The sequence below is a fragment of the Ictidomys tridecemlineatus genome, chromosome 9, assembly GCF_052094955.1.
Source record: "Ictidomys tridecemlineatus isolate mIctTri1 chromosome 9, mIctTri1.hap1, whole genome shotgun sequence".
NCBI lineage: Eukaryota > Metazoa > Chordata > Mammalia > Rodentia > Sciuridae > Ictidomys > Ictidomys tridecemlineatus.
The window spans coordinates 113,551,604-113,566,194 of NC_135485.1; the positions used below are offsets into that span (position 1 = coordinate 113,551,604).

The 14,591-nt window shown below is 37.2% G+C and overlaps 1 pseudogene across 1 annotated transcript in view; it reads right to left on the reverse strand.

Moving 5' to 3' along the window:
- LOC106145280 (broad substrate specificity ATP-binding cassette transporter ABCG2-like) overlaps positions 1–14,591 on the reverse strand; it is an 81,817-nt pseudogene that overhangs the window by 3,471 nt on the left and 63,755 nt on the right. The window contains exons 9-14 of the transcript XR_013426084.1: positions 14,255–14,350; positions 10,907–13,541; positions 10,640–10,722; positions 4,340–4,429; positions 3,612–3,736; positions 2,020–2,109 (exon numbers count right to left, since the gene is read on the reverse strand). The product of XR_013426084.1 is annotated as a broad substrate specificity ATP-binding cassette transporter ABCG2-like (transcript). The remainder of the gene's footprint in view (positions 1–2,019; positions 2,110–3,611; positions 3,737–4,339; positions 4,430–10,639; positions 10,723–10,906; positions 13,542–14,254; positions 14,351–14,591) is intronic.

A 14,591-nucleotide genomic window follows, 5' to 3' on the forward strand; every position in this document is an offset into this window, starting at 1 on the left:
ATCTTAATCCTTTATGTGTACCTCTGCAGAGCTACAACAGCTTTTGATATTAAAGGAAGAACAATATAACTACAATCTATATTATGTATTTCACTTATTTGGAGGATCCTTAATTATCAAGAAGATATTCTCAACTTTCTCTATAACTGTATACAATTGAAGATTAGGAAGTTTAGTCAACCCCTTCGTATCAATCAGGGATTGGTTACAGGACCACTCCACCCCCACTCACAACCTCAAAAATATACAGATGCTCATGTCACATATTTTTAAAACACTATGGCATTCATGTGTAATGCTGAATATTCTTCATGATTTAAATATGCACACCCTGTATATTTTTAATCATTTTAATATATTTTTGATGCCTAATACTACATGAAACTTGGAAAATATAACAAAAAAGGAAAAATGTATATATATAATAGAGACATAATTTTTGTTTTGAAAAGTCTCTATTTCAAGTTGGTTGAATCTCTCAATGAAGATTAGTGGGCTAGAAGGGCCAACTATACTGACTAATTGAATTATATCTCCACTCTCTGTTTCCCTAATGAACCTAGAAATCTAGGAAAATGTACCAGAACAACCCTGAGCATCACACACCCCTCTCTACTTCCATATATTGATATTTATTATTTACAGGGGTTTGTACTCTTTATGACTTTAGGAGTAAAATGAAGTTTTGAATTCAGGTTTAAAGTAACTCAAAGCCTAGAACAGATAAAGAGAATAATATGATGATCACATTATGACACAGAAAATTAATGACACAGAAAATGTCATTAATCCAATTAAATTTATTAGAAAACAGTATCTCAATGCAGAAGACAAGAAGGACAGTGGGAGACACACAAAAGACAAGTATAAGGTTTATATAACACTTGTCCTAATGGGTGTGAGGTGCACTGGGATATGCAGAACAAGGACAAGGTTGTGGTGTATCTGCATATATTTAGACTTGACCTAACCAAGTGCTTAGCATATAACACAACATCATTCAATGAAACGTGGTTTTTTGACTGGTTTTAAAGTTCCATATAGAGACCTTTGCCTAATAATCTATAAAACATCAAATAAATCAAACAAACCATCTTTATTTATTGAAAGACATTTTATTTATTGGATGACAGCATAGGAACTATAAACAGCATTTACTGTTTTCTCAACAATATACATTGGTAGTTGCCAATTTCAGAAATGGAAGAATTATACTTTGCCAAGAGCTTATGCTAACTACCTATCATTGACTGACATCTCTCCTACTGTAGCAGAAAAAATGTGTGTATTAATAGTTTAAGATCTCCAGTTTAATTGATATCATAGTGGGGAAATGTGGTAACTAGTTCCATTCATCTGTTGATTCATCATTGTGAGTATAGATTTTAGGGGCATATAAGATTAGAACTAAGTAACCATTAAAAGCAAAAGTATATTGATGTAAAGAGTTTCTCAGAAAGCCAAAAAGTAAGCGATCTTGTACTCTAGGTTTGGGAATTTTCCACGATTTTCAAAATCCTCCTTTTGAAAATATAAGTGGCACTCAAGTTAGCCTCCCCATGTTACACACTATTAAATTTCTCAAGGATCTTCACTTTGAACTTGGAGAGAAGTGAATCCAACCAAACCACCTCTGCTGGTTGAACAGCTGTCAGTTCTCTAACACTAGCATAAAAGGAAGGCAGAGAACTGTTTTTATGAGGGAATTAGCCAATCACAACTCTGGTTTCCAATTTATCAAGGGTTCATAATATATCACCAAAAAGTATTTTTAAAAGCTCATTAGTGAGGATATGATTAAAAGTTATAGTAACTTCACTAAAAGAGTAAGAGGAAATCTGGCATCCTAAGAGCATCCAAGCCTCATGTACAAAATCCTCAAAGCAGGTTTTACAGTAAAGTTGAAGGAGCAAGAAGGAACAGGAGAAAATTTCCTTCTCAGAGAAGCACAGTTCACACTTACCAGCATAAACATAAAATAGACAATCACAAGAAGTATCTTTATATCTGCCTTCTCACCTGCTCCTGGAATTAGTGCCATGGAACTGGTGGTATAAGCCACCAGCAAAACAATAAACATCGTCCTGAAGAAAGCTCCTAGTTTCCATCCTTAGAAGGAAAAGAAAGGGTCAGTCCAGTGGCCTAGATTACCTAGTATTAGAACTTATTTATTAGTCAAATAACACTATAACATTCTGCTAAACTAATATCAGAATAAAGTTACCCACTATCCAACTATCATGAGTCATAATTTTATTATTTACCTCTATGAAATCATGTAAAATTATCATACAGTTTTCTTCATTACACTTATTGCAAATAACTTTTCCATGTAACAACTATGTGTAATTGGGAACGATTTCTGAGTTGCTGAGATGGAGAGATATAGACAACAAAAATGGCCAAAATTCTACTATCTGAGGAAATTTCTCAAAGCATATTCATGTCCCCTGGTGCATTATTTGCTGCAACTGCATTAATGAAGAAACTGGGACTGGGTTGCACAATGTCACAGTAGTTTTAATACCTCGGGGAAGGGAGATATCTCAGCAACCTAAGACCCTCTAGACAAACCACCTAAGACATGGTCATAGAGAATGGGGCTAAGTTGTGTTTCTTAATATGATCTGGATCATACAGTCTGAAGATTTTTGAACAGCTGCAAGAACAAAAATCAGGAGTCTGGGGATCTAGATTCCATGACTGTTTATGACACCTCTTATTTGTAAAAGGAAAGGTTTAATTAGTCTCTATTAGTGGTTCTTACTTTGAAGTATGTTTCAAAAATAGATATTTCTGGTGTGTTTATGTGTGTGTGTGTGAGAGAGAGATATGGGAATACTCATGCAATGAAACTAGGGGGGAACCTGAACATGATGCACAAACACTTGTGTCTATACTCACCAAGCAAGTATTTTAATTAAATCAATAACCTCAAAAGCCACCATTCTCTCAACAAAGAAGGGAAGAGGGAGAGAATAATGTGTGTATGTAGATTATTTATCCCTCTCAATATATCTCTTTAGATATTACTATCTGTATTTTATCTCCATATAGAGAAATGGAGAGATACCAAGAGAAGATATGTAGATGGACAGGCAATAAATATCCCAGTTCTTCCAGCATAGTCTCATATAGTTTTATAATTCCTTCCATATTTGTGTATGACACACAGCATTTCTCAATACCATGTAGTTTTATAAACAATATTAACATTTGGTTGGGTCAGTTTCAGGGGCACATACCTGAAAACACAGCTACTCCAGAGACTAAGGCAAGAGGCTTGCAAGTTCAAAGCTAGCTTGGACAACTAAGCAAAACTAATAGGTCTCAAATTAAAATAAACCAAAATGATAGCTTGTGATGTAGTGGAGTGTCAGAGTACTTGGCCAGCACATTTATATCCTGGGTTCAAGCCTCAGGAAAATATATACACACACGTTTGACAGGAAAAGTCTAAAAAACAATGCCCACATTTAGCAGCTATATTCAACAGGGTACAGTACTTCCCCAGCTTTTGGCTTGTTTTGTAGTTTGGAGAAAGAGAAATTAGAAATTAGCATCACCTCATATCCAAGATTTAGGCACACTGTTTTTGCCTTGTTACTTACCTAACATCAAGGATAGTATAAAAGTAAATATAAAACTTGGACAAATTCTCCTGGGTATTATATCACATAACAGTTTTCCAAAGAAGTAAGATTTTTCACTGTAGTATCCACTGATATACTCATGTCTACAGAAAACAAAAGAAAAAACAAAACAAAACAAAAAACAAACACCACACATCCCAGATTAGTCCAAGAAGGCACAGCCCAGATGAAATGCTGCTGTGCAGACTCCTTCTGCCACCAGGTCTGACACTGCAGCTGCCCACAGGCTCCAGGCTGATCCCTGGTTAATGCCCTTCTCCTCCTCAGGTGCAGCCTCCCTGGGGCATCAGCCCCCAAGGCTCTTGCTGGGACCCTCTCATAACAGCACCCCTCCTGCCGCCCACTCTGGGCCACATCACCCCTCCAGGGACACAGTGTGCTTCTCCTCACTCTCCTCAGAGACTCTGCTGCTCCTCTGAGGCTGCCTCTGCCTGAACAGCAGCACTTGAGGGGCTAATCTCAGTGTAACAGGGGCTTTTCTCCTCCCCATTTCTGAATGTGAAGAAGGTGACACTGTTATTCTCCAAGGCCCCAATGCAGCAGCAGATCCCTAAACTCTTTGTCAATTGAATAAATTAAAAAAAAATTCTTGTATCCCCCAGGGTCACATCCTTGGACATATTTGTGAGATGACCAGTGTGACCAAAAGCTGTTAATGTACCCTCTAGAAACAGAGAGCTACTCACTTAAAGAGTTTCTTCTCGAGCTCAAATATCTCCCCAGCTGTCACACTGCTGAAACACTGGAAGACAATCAGTATATAGAGTCCCCAGGCTCTGCCAGGACAGAACAGGAACAAAAGTACCACAGTCAAGTCAATGCTGGTAGGTCTGATTTCTACCCACAGAACTGATTCCACAATGACATAACATTAATTATATCTTTCTTTAAAAAGTGAAGAACTGTTCTGGTTGAAACTGAAAGGGCACAACTCCATGAGGTCTCTCCTCTGGTACCCCTATAATTCCACATTTTTTGAAATTCATGGTCTTAGTTTACTCTGAACTAAAATTTTAGTGTTCACTAAAATTGATTTGAAACAACAACCCCCAATATGAAGGCATTTGGATATAAGTAACATGAGAAGTAATAAAATTAAAAGAGGTCATGAGAATAGAGAGCCCAAGATTACTGTACTGATAAGAGGAAGAAACATCCCAGTATGCTCTGTCAGGAGAAGGTACAGAGTGAAGACTGCCATCTGCAAGGAATGAAGCATTCTCACAGGAGCCTCATCCTGTTGGAATGACACTCTGAGCTCAGATTTCCAGATTGTAGAACTGAGATACATTAAACTTCTGTTGTTTAAGCCACTGATTCTACAATATTTTTTTATGGCAGCCTAGGCTAATTTATAGATTATAACAGTACTATCACTTTCAATTTAACTACCCCAAATGTCAAATATCAATTGTAATGTATGATAGAAAGATAAATAGAGCTCAAAATTGTTTAAATATTCAATAATCCATGTGTTTATGCAGGGATGTTCAACTTAATTAGTGGATTAATGCATTTGATAGATTATTAATTTGAAAGGAATATGGTTGGTAACTGTAGGCAAGTGAGTCATGGCTAGAGGAAGTAGGCTACTCAGATCTTATATTTGGGCATTATATTTTATCTCTGGATCTATCTATCTATCCATCTATCTCTTTCTGCTACCTAGCTGCCATGAAATTTGCAGCTTTCCTCTGTCTTGCCATTCTGCTGTGATATTCTACCTCATTCTTGGGCCCAAAGCAATGAACTGAACCTCTAAAACTGTGAGCCAAAATAAACTTTTCCTTCTCTAAGTAATTCTTGTAGAGTATTATAGTCATAGCAATGAAGATTTCTAACTGTTTGTTTTGACTCATGGTTTCAGAGTTTGAGTCTATTGTCAGTTGAGTCCATAGCTCTGGACACAAAGTGAGGCAACATCATGGCAGAAGGAGTGTTGCTCACAACATGGTAGCCAAGAAGCAAAGAAAGAAGGAAAGGGGTAGAGGGAAGATGTACCCTTCTAGGGCATTCTCCCAGTAACCAAGCTCCTCCAGCAATTCCCCACCTGCCTATAGTTATCACCCAGTTAGCCCATTCAAACTAACATGTGCTGATTAGTTTACCACTCTCACAATGGCAATCATTTCACCACCAAATATTCCTACATTAACATAGGAACTTTGTGGGACACCTAATATTCCAACCATTCCTAGCCCCCAAAAGCTCACGTTCATCTCATAATTTATAATGCACTTAGTTCATCTGCAAGAGTCCCCATAGTTTTAACAGTTATAGCAGTGCCTAAAATTCAAAGTCCAACATCTCATTTGAGATTCAAGGCAAACTCTTAGCTACAAGCACCTGTAAAGATCAAAAGAAAATTACAGATATCCAATATGGCATTGTACAGAGTATATATCTCCATTCCAAAATGGAGGATTAGGGGCATAGAAAGAAAGCATAGAACCAGAAAAGACCCAAACCCAGCCAGGAAGAAGCTCCCCAAACTCCACTTATTGCATCTAAGACATATGGTGGTGGGATGTGATCTCGAAAAGGCTAGAGCAACCATGACTGTTTGGTCTTGCAAGTTGTAGTGCACATGGCCTCTCTGTTAGCCTGGTTTCTCTGTAGTCAGGAGCTTTTATGAGCAGGTAGTCCACACTACTGGCATTTCATTTCTGGGGTCTCTATTCCATTCATCTTTACAGCTTCATTCATTACCCTCTCAGGGCAGCCTTTAGGGATTCCAACCATCCTACAGGTCACCTGGTCTCACAGAACTTCCTCTGGAATCTCAGTTGAAAGCCTCTATGATCCATTGAATAACTTATCTTGCATTCTGGCAGAACCAGCAATACATGGATGATATCAAGGTCTGCTGCTAGCTTGTGCAGTAGTTGGTCCCACTGGGATCATGGCTGTAGTAGTCTCTGAGTGCCTGGGCAGCTGATAAGTGTGAAAAAACTTCCTAGGCCCAACTATGTGAGCAATGTGCACCCACAATCTTTCCTCAGTGTGATTTTTCTTTCTACATCCTTGAGCCTGCAATGGATGTAATCTTATGAATTCCTGAGATGCCTTCAAACTATCTTCCCTGCTGTCTCTGTCTAAAGTACTTAGTCTCTCTTTAGTGGCTATAATCTCTTCAACAATCACAGTTTTCTTGGCCTGACTACTACACACCCAACATTACCCATTTAACTTGCCGAACTGCAAGTTAAAAAAAAAAATCTTCCTTCTTTGTTTTTTACTCCTGATTCTTACAGTAAACCTGGCCAAAATCTGAGAGTAAGCCATGACACTTCCTGAATGAATGCTGTACTGCCATAAAATTTCCTCCACTAGATTAATTCATCCTTCACCTTTAAATGCAGCCTCACAGAAAATCTGAGGACATGGGCAAAATGTAGACAACTTGTTTGTCAGAATGTAACATAAATAGTCTCTACTCCAATTCCCAAGAGAGTCCTCATTTCCCTCTGAAACCTCATGATCACAGTTCTTAATGTCCATGCCCTGTTTGCAGTTTGGTCTTCTAAATTTCTGCCATAGTAGCCCATTTAGCTCTGCTTACAATATTTTAAGCCTTCTCCAGCTTGCATCTCCAAACTTTTCTAAACTCCTACGACAAACCATTTCCAAAGGTTTCTCAACTACATGAGCAGGTTAGGCACAGAAAAATCCCTATTCTTGGTGCTGATTTTTATGTTATCTAGCTTAGCATTGGTGAGAACAAACTATCTGACAACTTAGAGGAGGAAAAGTTTATTTTGACTCATAGATTCAGAGGTTTAGTCCACAGTTGGCAAAGTCCATTGCTCTAGGCCCAATGGATTTTGAGGCAAAAGATCATGGTGTAATGGTGTGGTGTACAAGTGCTGCTTTCTTCATCATGGCCAGAAGTAGAGAGAGAAAAGGAAAAGAGATTCAGGTATAATAAACTCTAAACTCGTCCAGGTCTCATCTTCCATTGACCTTCCTCATCTAGCCCCACCTGCCTACAGTTATTACCTATTTAGCCATTCAAACTAGGATGATGGGGCTGGGGATGTGGCTCAAGCGGTAGCGCGCTTGCCTGGCATGCGTGCGGCCCGGGTTCGATCCTCAGCACCACATACCAACAAAGATGTTGTGTCTGCCGAGAACTAAAAAATAAATATTAAAAATTCAAACTAGGATGAACTGATTAGATTACAGTTTTCATAAGTCAATCATTTCATCTCCAAACATCCCTGCATTAACAAAGAAGCTTTGGGGAGTATCACATATCTAGACCATAACACTAACACAGTTTTAAAGTGGAGTAATGAAAGAAAGACATGTGGAAAGAAAATACGGACAATGGAGGGAATCCTTAGTCAGCTCATTACTAGAGACATCAACCACACAACTATCCAAAAGCCTTTAATTATGCTTGACTAGGACAGGCACCTTCCTGTGAGATTTCAAAATACATAAAAATGAAAGTGGTCCTGATTAATAAGAGATTAATAAGCCAGAAATATAAAGATCTCCAACTCAACAACAATAGCAACAACCAAGCCAATTTTAAAATGAACAAAGGACTGTACATTTTACCAAAGACCCAGTGGAACTCTAATATTTAGCAAAAGACAAAGTAAGAAGTTCTGGTGGGGATGTGAAGAAACTAGAACCCTTGTGTGCTACAAAGAATGTAAAATGGTGCTGCTACAGTGCTTCCACTGCCTGGCAGTTCCTCAGAAAATTACCAGAATTACCATATAATCCAGCCATTCCACTTCTGGGAGTCTACTCCAGACAGAAAGCAGGACTCAAAGAGATTTTTTCACACTTATAGCTGCGTTACTTACAAGAGCTCAAACCTGGAGGTACCCAGATTTTCATCAGTAAATGAATGGGTAAAGCCAAATATAATAAATACATAAGCATTTTACAGACTGAAAAGCCAAATTCCAACACATACTACATTTTGAATGAACACTGAGGACATAATGTTAAGGAAAATAAGTCAGTCACCAAAAGAGAAATACTATGAGTTCACGTATATGAGATTCCTAGAGTGTCCAAATTCAGAAACACAAAGTAGATAGGTGGTAGGCAGGACTTAGGAGAAGTAAGTATGGGAAATTACTGTTTTATGGGAATTTCATTCAGGAAGATGAAAAAATGGTCTGGTGTTGTATGGTGGTGGTACTTCCACAAGGTGAATATACTTGATTCCACTAATGGTACTGAATAGAAGAGACAGAGATGAACCCACATACAGTTATCTCATGCTAGACAAAGGCACCAAAAACATTCATTGGAGAAAAGATAACCTATCCAAAAAATGGTGCAGGGAAAATTGGATATCCATATGTAATAAAATAAAATTATGTCCCTATCTCTCACCTTGCACAAAACTCAACTGAAAATGGATCAAAAACTTAGGCTCTAGAACAGAGACCTTGTGCTTATAGTAGAAAAAGTAGGTCTAAATCTTCACCATGTCAGCTTAGGATTTGGCTTCCTTAATGAGACTCCTAAAGTGCAAGAAGTAAAATCAAGAATCAATACATGAGATGAATTCAAAATAAAAAGGTTTTTCTCAGCAAAGAAAATAATCAAGAATGTGAAGAGAAAGCCTACAGAATGGGAGAAAATCTTTACCACATGCACCTCATATAGAGCATTAATCTCCAGGATATATATAGAACTCAAAAAACCTTGACACCAAAAAAAGAAATAACCCAATCAATAAATGGGCTAAGAAACTGAACAGACACTTCACAGAAGAGTTTTGCATTCAATCAGGCTGGGGTTGGGGTTCAGAGTAGAGCACTCGCCTAGCATGTGGGGGGGGCATTGGGTTCCATTCTTAGCACCATATAAAAATAAATAAATAAAATAAGGTTATTGTGTCCAACTACAACTAAAAAATAAAAAATACAATCAATCAACAAATATATAAATAAACGTTCAACATCTCTATCAATTAGAGAAATGCAAATCAAAACTACTCTAAGATTTCATCTCACTCCAGTCAGTATAGCAATTATCAAGAATACAAGCAACAATAAATGTTGGAAAGAAGGTGAGGAAAAAGATGAACTCTTACATTGCTGGTGGGACTAAAAATTGGTGCAACCAATCTGGAAAGCAGTTTGGAGATTCCATAGAAAACTTGGAATAGAACCACCATTTAACTCAGCTATTCCAATCCTCAGTTTATACCCAAAGAACTTAAAATCAGCACATTATAGTGATACAGCCATATCAATGTTTATAGCAGCTCAACTTACAATAGCTAAACTATGGATACCTAATCTAGGTGTCCTTCAACAGATAAATGGATAAGGAGAATGTGGTGTATATGCACACAATGGAATATTATTATTCAGCCTTAAAGAAGAATGAAATAATGGCATTTGCTGGTAAATGGATGGAGCTAGAGAATATCATGTTAAGTGAAATCAACAATCCCCCCCCAAACCAAAAAGACCTAATGCTTTCTCTGATATGTAGACACTAATTCACAATAAATGACGGGGGTGTTAGGGAATAATAGAGTTACTTTGGATTAGGCAGAGGGGATTAAAGAAAGGGGAGAGGATAATAAGGAGTTAGGAAAGATAGTAGAATGAATCTGATATTATTACCCTATGTGCCTAAATGACTACATAAAGGGTGTGATTCTATATCATGTGCAACCAAAAAATGAAAAGTTATATTCCATTTATGTATGATTTGTCAAAATGCATTCTACTGTCATGTATAACTAATTAGAACAAATAAAAAATTTTAAAAAGAATGGTTAAAAGGCTAAATCAGAGTTTTCTGGTACATTTGTATATACATGCATCTGATAAAAAGAAAGACTAGTCTTCCATTTGGTTTTTAATGTACCAACTCATTCTACCCAGAATTAAACAGTAACATTTATTCTATACTTATCATAAATTCAAATTCTTAAAGGATATTTACACGTTTGAAAAAAGTAATAGCATTTTCTCAAGTAAAGATCCAAATTTACTTACCTAACCTGGATGTCAGTACAATCATTTTTGAACACAAGGAAAATGCCACCTACAGCCAGTGCCAAAATGACTGTGTAACATAGCTTATCAAAAAGAAAAAGAAAAAGAAAAAAGAAAAAAAATTGATTAGAGGTAAAATTGTTGCATGCACATCATTGATTTTTTGTTGGGGGGAGGGCAACTTGGGATTGAACTCAGGACACTCAACCACTGATTCACATCTCCAAACATTTTTTTTTTGTATTTTATTTAGAGATAGAGTCTCACCAAGTTGCTTAGTGCCTCCCTTTTGCTGAGGCTGGCTTTGAACTCTTGATTCTCCTGCCTCAGCCTCTGGAACTGCTGGGATTACAGATGTGAGCCACTGCACGCCGCCACAACACTGATTATTACAAAATATTTGGCTGCATAATCAAATCTCTCCATTGAGATTGTCAACACTTTAAATGGCTTGGCCAGAGTCCCTAAGAGAATACAAAACACTGTGTATTATTAGTGTGCTTTCTAAATTAAATTGAAAATTAAAGTATCTGTTGTTTTGGGAGCTGATAGGACAACAGAGCAGATGACTCTGCAAGTTAACATTCCTTTCAGTGTCAACTGGACACTGCCACACAGGGTAGCAGAGTGCTGAAGACACTTGGGGAGCAAATTTTCAGAGTTGAACTGAGCTCCCAAGTTTTGTGCCAGTGAACATGTAGTTTCATACATTAAAATTGTGAAAGATTTTCCAACTGGCCCTTTACTAAAAATTATATTTCTGTAGGTATATATATATATATATATATATAGTACTACATTATACCTATTACAAACCTGAACAAGAGTTGCTCCTTTAATCTCAGGGAGCTACAAGGTTCTACCCTTCTTCTAGAGACTACTACTTTTCAGACAATTGCTGGAATTCCTTTTGGGGAACTGAATACACTGATGAGACAAAGAGTTTGAACATGTAATCCCAAGACACGATCCTGGTTTATTGAAAGTCGCTCTGTTCTAATTATGCCCTGTGCACAACTACCATCTACGTGTCTTATATAAAGCACTATAAGCCACTTCGAGGGGCAAGTAGGAAAAATTAAATGCATGAATCACCTTAAATAATCAACTCATTGTAGCTCACTGTTCCATCATGGGAAATCCAGGTTGATGCATCTAAATCACCAGATGTGTCTCCAAATGACATAAATTATTTTTTTAAGACACCTAATTGCCTGGTTCCAACAGAAATGTCAATGTCATAGGGATCAAAAATATTTGGAGCAATGACAGTATGTTCAAATGGGGATATAGGATCTCAGATATACTCAGAAAGTGATGACTTGTATATGAAAATTACAGTGTATATGTGAAGTAGTTAGCAGTATTTCATTAGAGCCAACAATATTCTTTCAGTACTCAGGAGAAATTCAATGACTGATAATAAAATAACTAAAAAACTACCAGTAAGATTGATTCCCTTATAAATAACAGCCCAATCGACTAGGACAACTAGGATTTCATGTGTTACAGGGGTTAAGTATAACAAAAAAACATAAGGAGTAATAATCAACAACCACTGCAGAACCAGTGAAAAGAGCAAAAGAATATTATCTCATCTCAGTTGAGAAAGATAATGGGACAATGAGTTGCCTTATTAACTCTAGTTACTACCTGTGTATAAATAGCCCACTCTTTGAAATATCTATTTACAAATATCTATTTTCAAAGATTAGAATCTCTCAATGAGGAGGGTCAATTACAAGGAAGAACACTTTGTCTACAGGTTCTTCTGTCAGAAAGTGTACATCCCAGACCTCCTTCAGGTGTACTTAGTGCCACCAGGTGTCCCTCATTGCCTGATTTCAACTGCAAACCAACTTTCTTCTACCAACTGCCTGCCCTCTCCCTCCCCTTCTCTATTGCTTCTCTGCTTAAATTTTCTGCATAGCCCTGCTGCCATCTGAGCTGCTGTATATTTTATTTGTCCAATTACCACCTCTCTACCCTGATAAGAAAGTAAGTTCCATGAGGGCAGAGATTGTTATTTTTACTCACTTTGTTCATCACCATATTAGAGTCCCCAAAATGCAGCAAATGATCTTCTTGCAAGTTGTGGAATAAATCAATATATGAAGGACGCCAACTAATAGAACACCCTAAATGTGACTGACATTGCTTTTAGTTTAATTTAAAAATTCTTTTTCTAACTGAGAATGGGTGGCTCATGCCTAGAATCTCAGTGACCTTGGAGGCTGAAGCAGCAGGATCTCAAGTTCAAAGTCAGCCTCAGCTATTTAGTAAGACCCTAAGCAACTTAGAGACCTTGTTTCAAAATAAAAAAAATAAAAAAGGTTGGGGATGTGGCTCAGTGGGTTAAGCCTCCCTGGGTTCAATTCTTGATTGAACCCCAAAAATCTTTTTGTACTCAGATTATATATTACATCTCTTCTAAAAAACAAAACTTCTGATAGTGTCCTAGAAACCACTAAAAATGTTTCTTTAGTAAAAACTTAATTTTTACCTGTCCTATTGACTATATCCTCAATGGAGTAGGGACAACAAATAGATGGAAGGGTGGGTAGAAGATACACACAATCCTGAGGCAGACTACATTAGAACAAAACTGTTCCCACATCAGTATTTCACAGCACAGTCATGAGTCTGCAGGTTACCTGACGAAGAGTGACCGAACGGAAACCCAGCAAGTTTTTGAATGAACGCCAGAAAATCCACCTGAGTTGATGAAAGAAGGAGGTGACACAGGTCATCTCCCTGAAGGCCAAACTCCTGCTATTCCGACCCCCTGACAGATGCTCCAATTCAGCTTCTGTGTCTCTGTAGAAGGCCGAGTTGGCATAAAACTCAGCTAATGCTTCTATTACTGGTTTTTCTCTCTGCAAAAGCTGTTCAGTCTCCTCGGCTTTGGAATAAAAGTGGATAAAGAAGGGAAGTATTATTAACAGATTTAACAACTGATTTAAAGTGTTTTTCTGTTTCCTGTTTCTTGGTTAACTCCTTAATTCTAAAGGTTGAATATTGAAAAAGTACTAGCATTGTTAAACACATTGATAAACTTGTTAATTGACCTGACTTCTGTCATTATCTTGTGGCAAACAGCAAATTCACTAACCTTTTCCTAACTGATTGGAACCTAATTCTTAAAATTACTTTTTACCATACAGAGTTCTATTTCTTAATATAAACATCTGTTTCTCGATTTTTACTACATTAAAATAAGATTCTCATTTTTAAATATTATAAAAACGAGCATGTTTATTTTTAATGGAAACTCCCCTGAAAACTGTCAGTAACATATAAATATTCATTAATAAATAAAATTAAAAAAAAATGCACAGCACTCATGGTCAACAAAGTCTATCTGTTGATTGGTGTGACACCAACACATTAACCTGAATTCAAAAAGCCCTGCTTTAATGAGCCACCACATTTTTAATTTCTTTTAGTTGTTGATGAACTTTTATTTATTTTTATGTGGTGCTGAGGATCAAACCCAGTGCCTTACACATGCTAGGTAAGTGCTTTACCACTGTGCTACTACTCCAGCCAACCATATTGTTAAACATTAACCAAACCAATCAGGCAAATATCTGTGAATCGAACAGGTACACAAACCTTCATTTTCTTCCTCTCTGTTTATAGGAGGGACTTTTCCATTGATGATGTCTAGGAAGAAGTCTGCAGGGTTTTGGTATTCCTCACCAGAGTAACCTGAGAACAAAAGCCACCTAAGAACACAACCCAATGGTCTTAGAAAATAAAGAGGACTCACTTCCAGAGAGTGAGGGAGGTGAGGCTAAGTCGAATCTAACAACTTCTTTCTCATTTTCTGCCTTTCTTCTCCCCTAATTTATCCTTTCAGAACATCTTACATTAGTCTTCAACTATCATAAATCGTGAAACCCAAGGAGCTGTCAAAATGCTCTGATGCTTATCAGAACTTTATAAATCT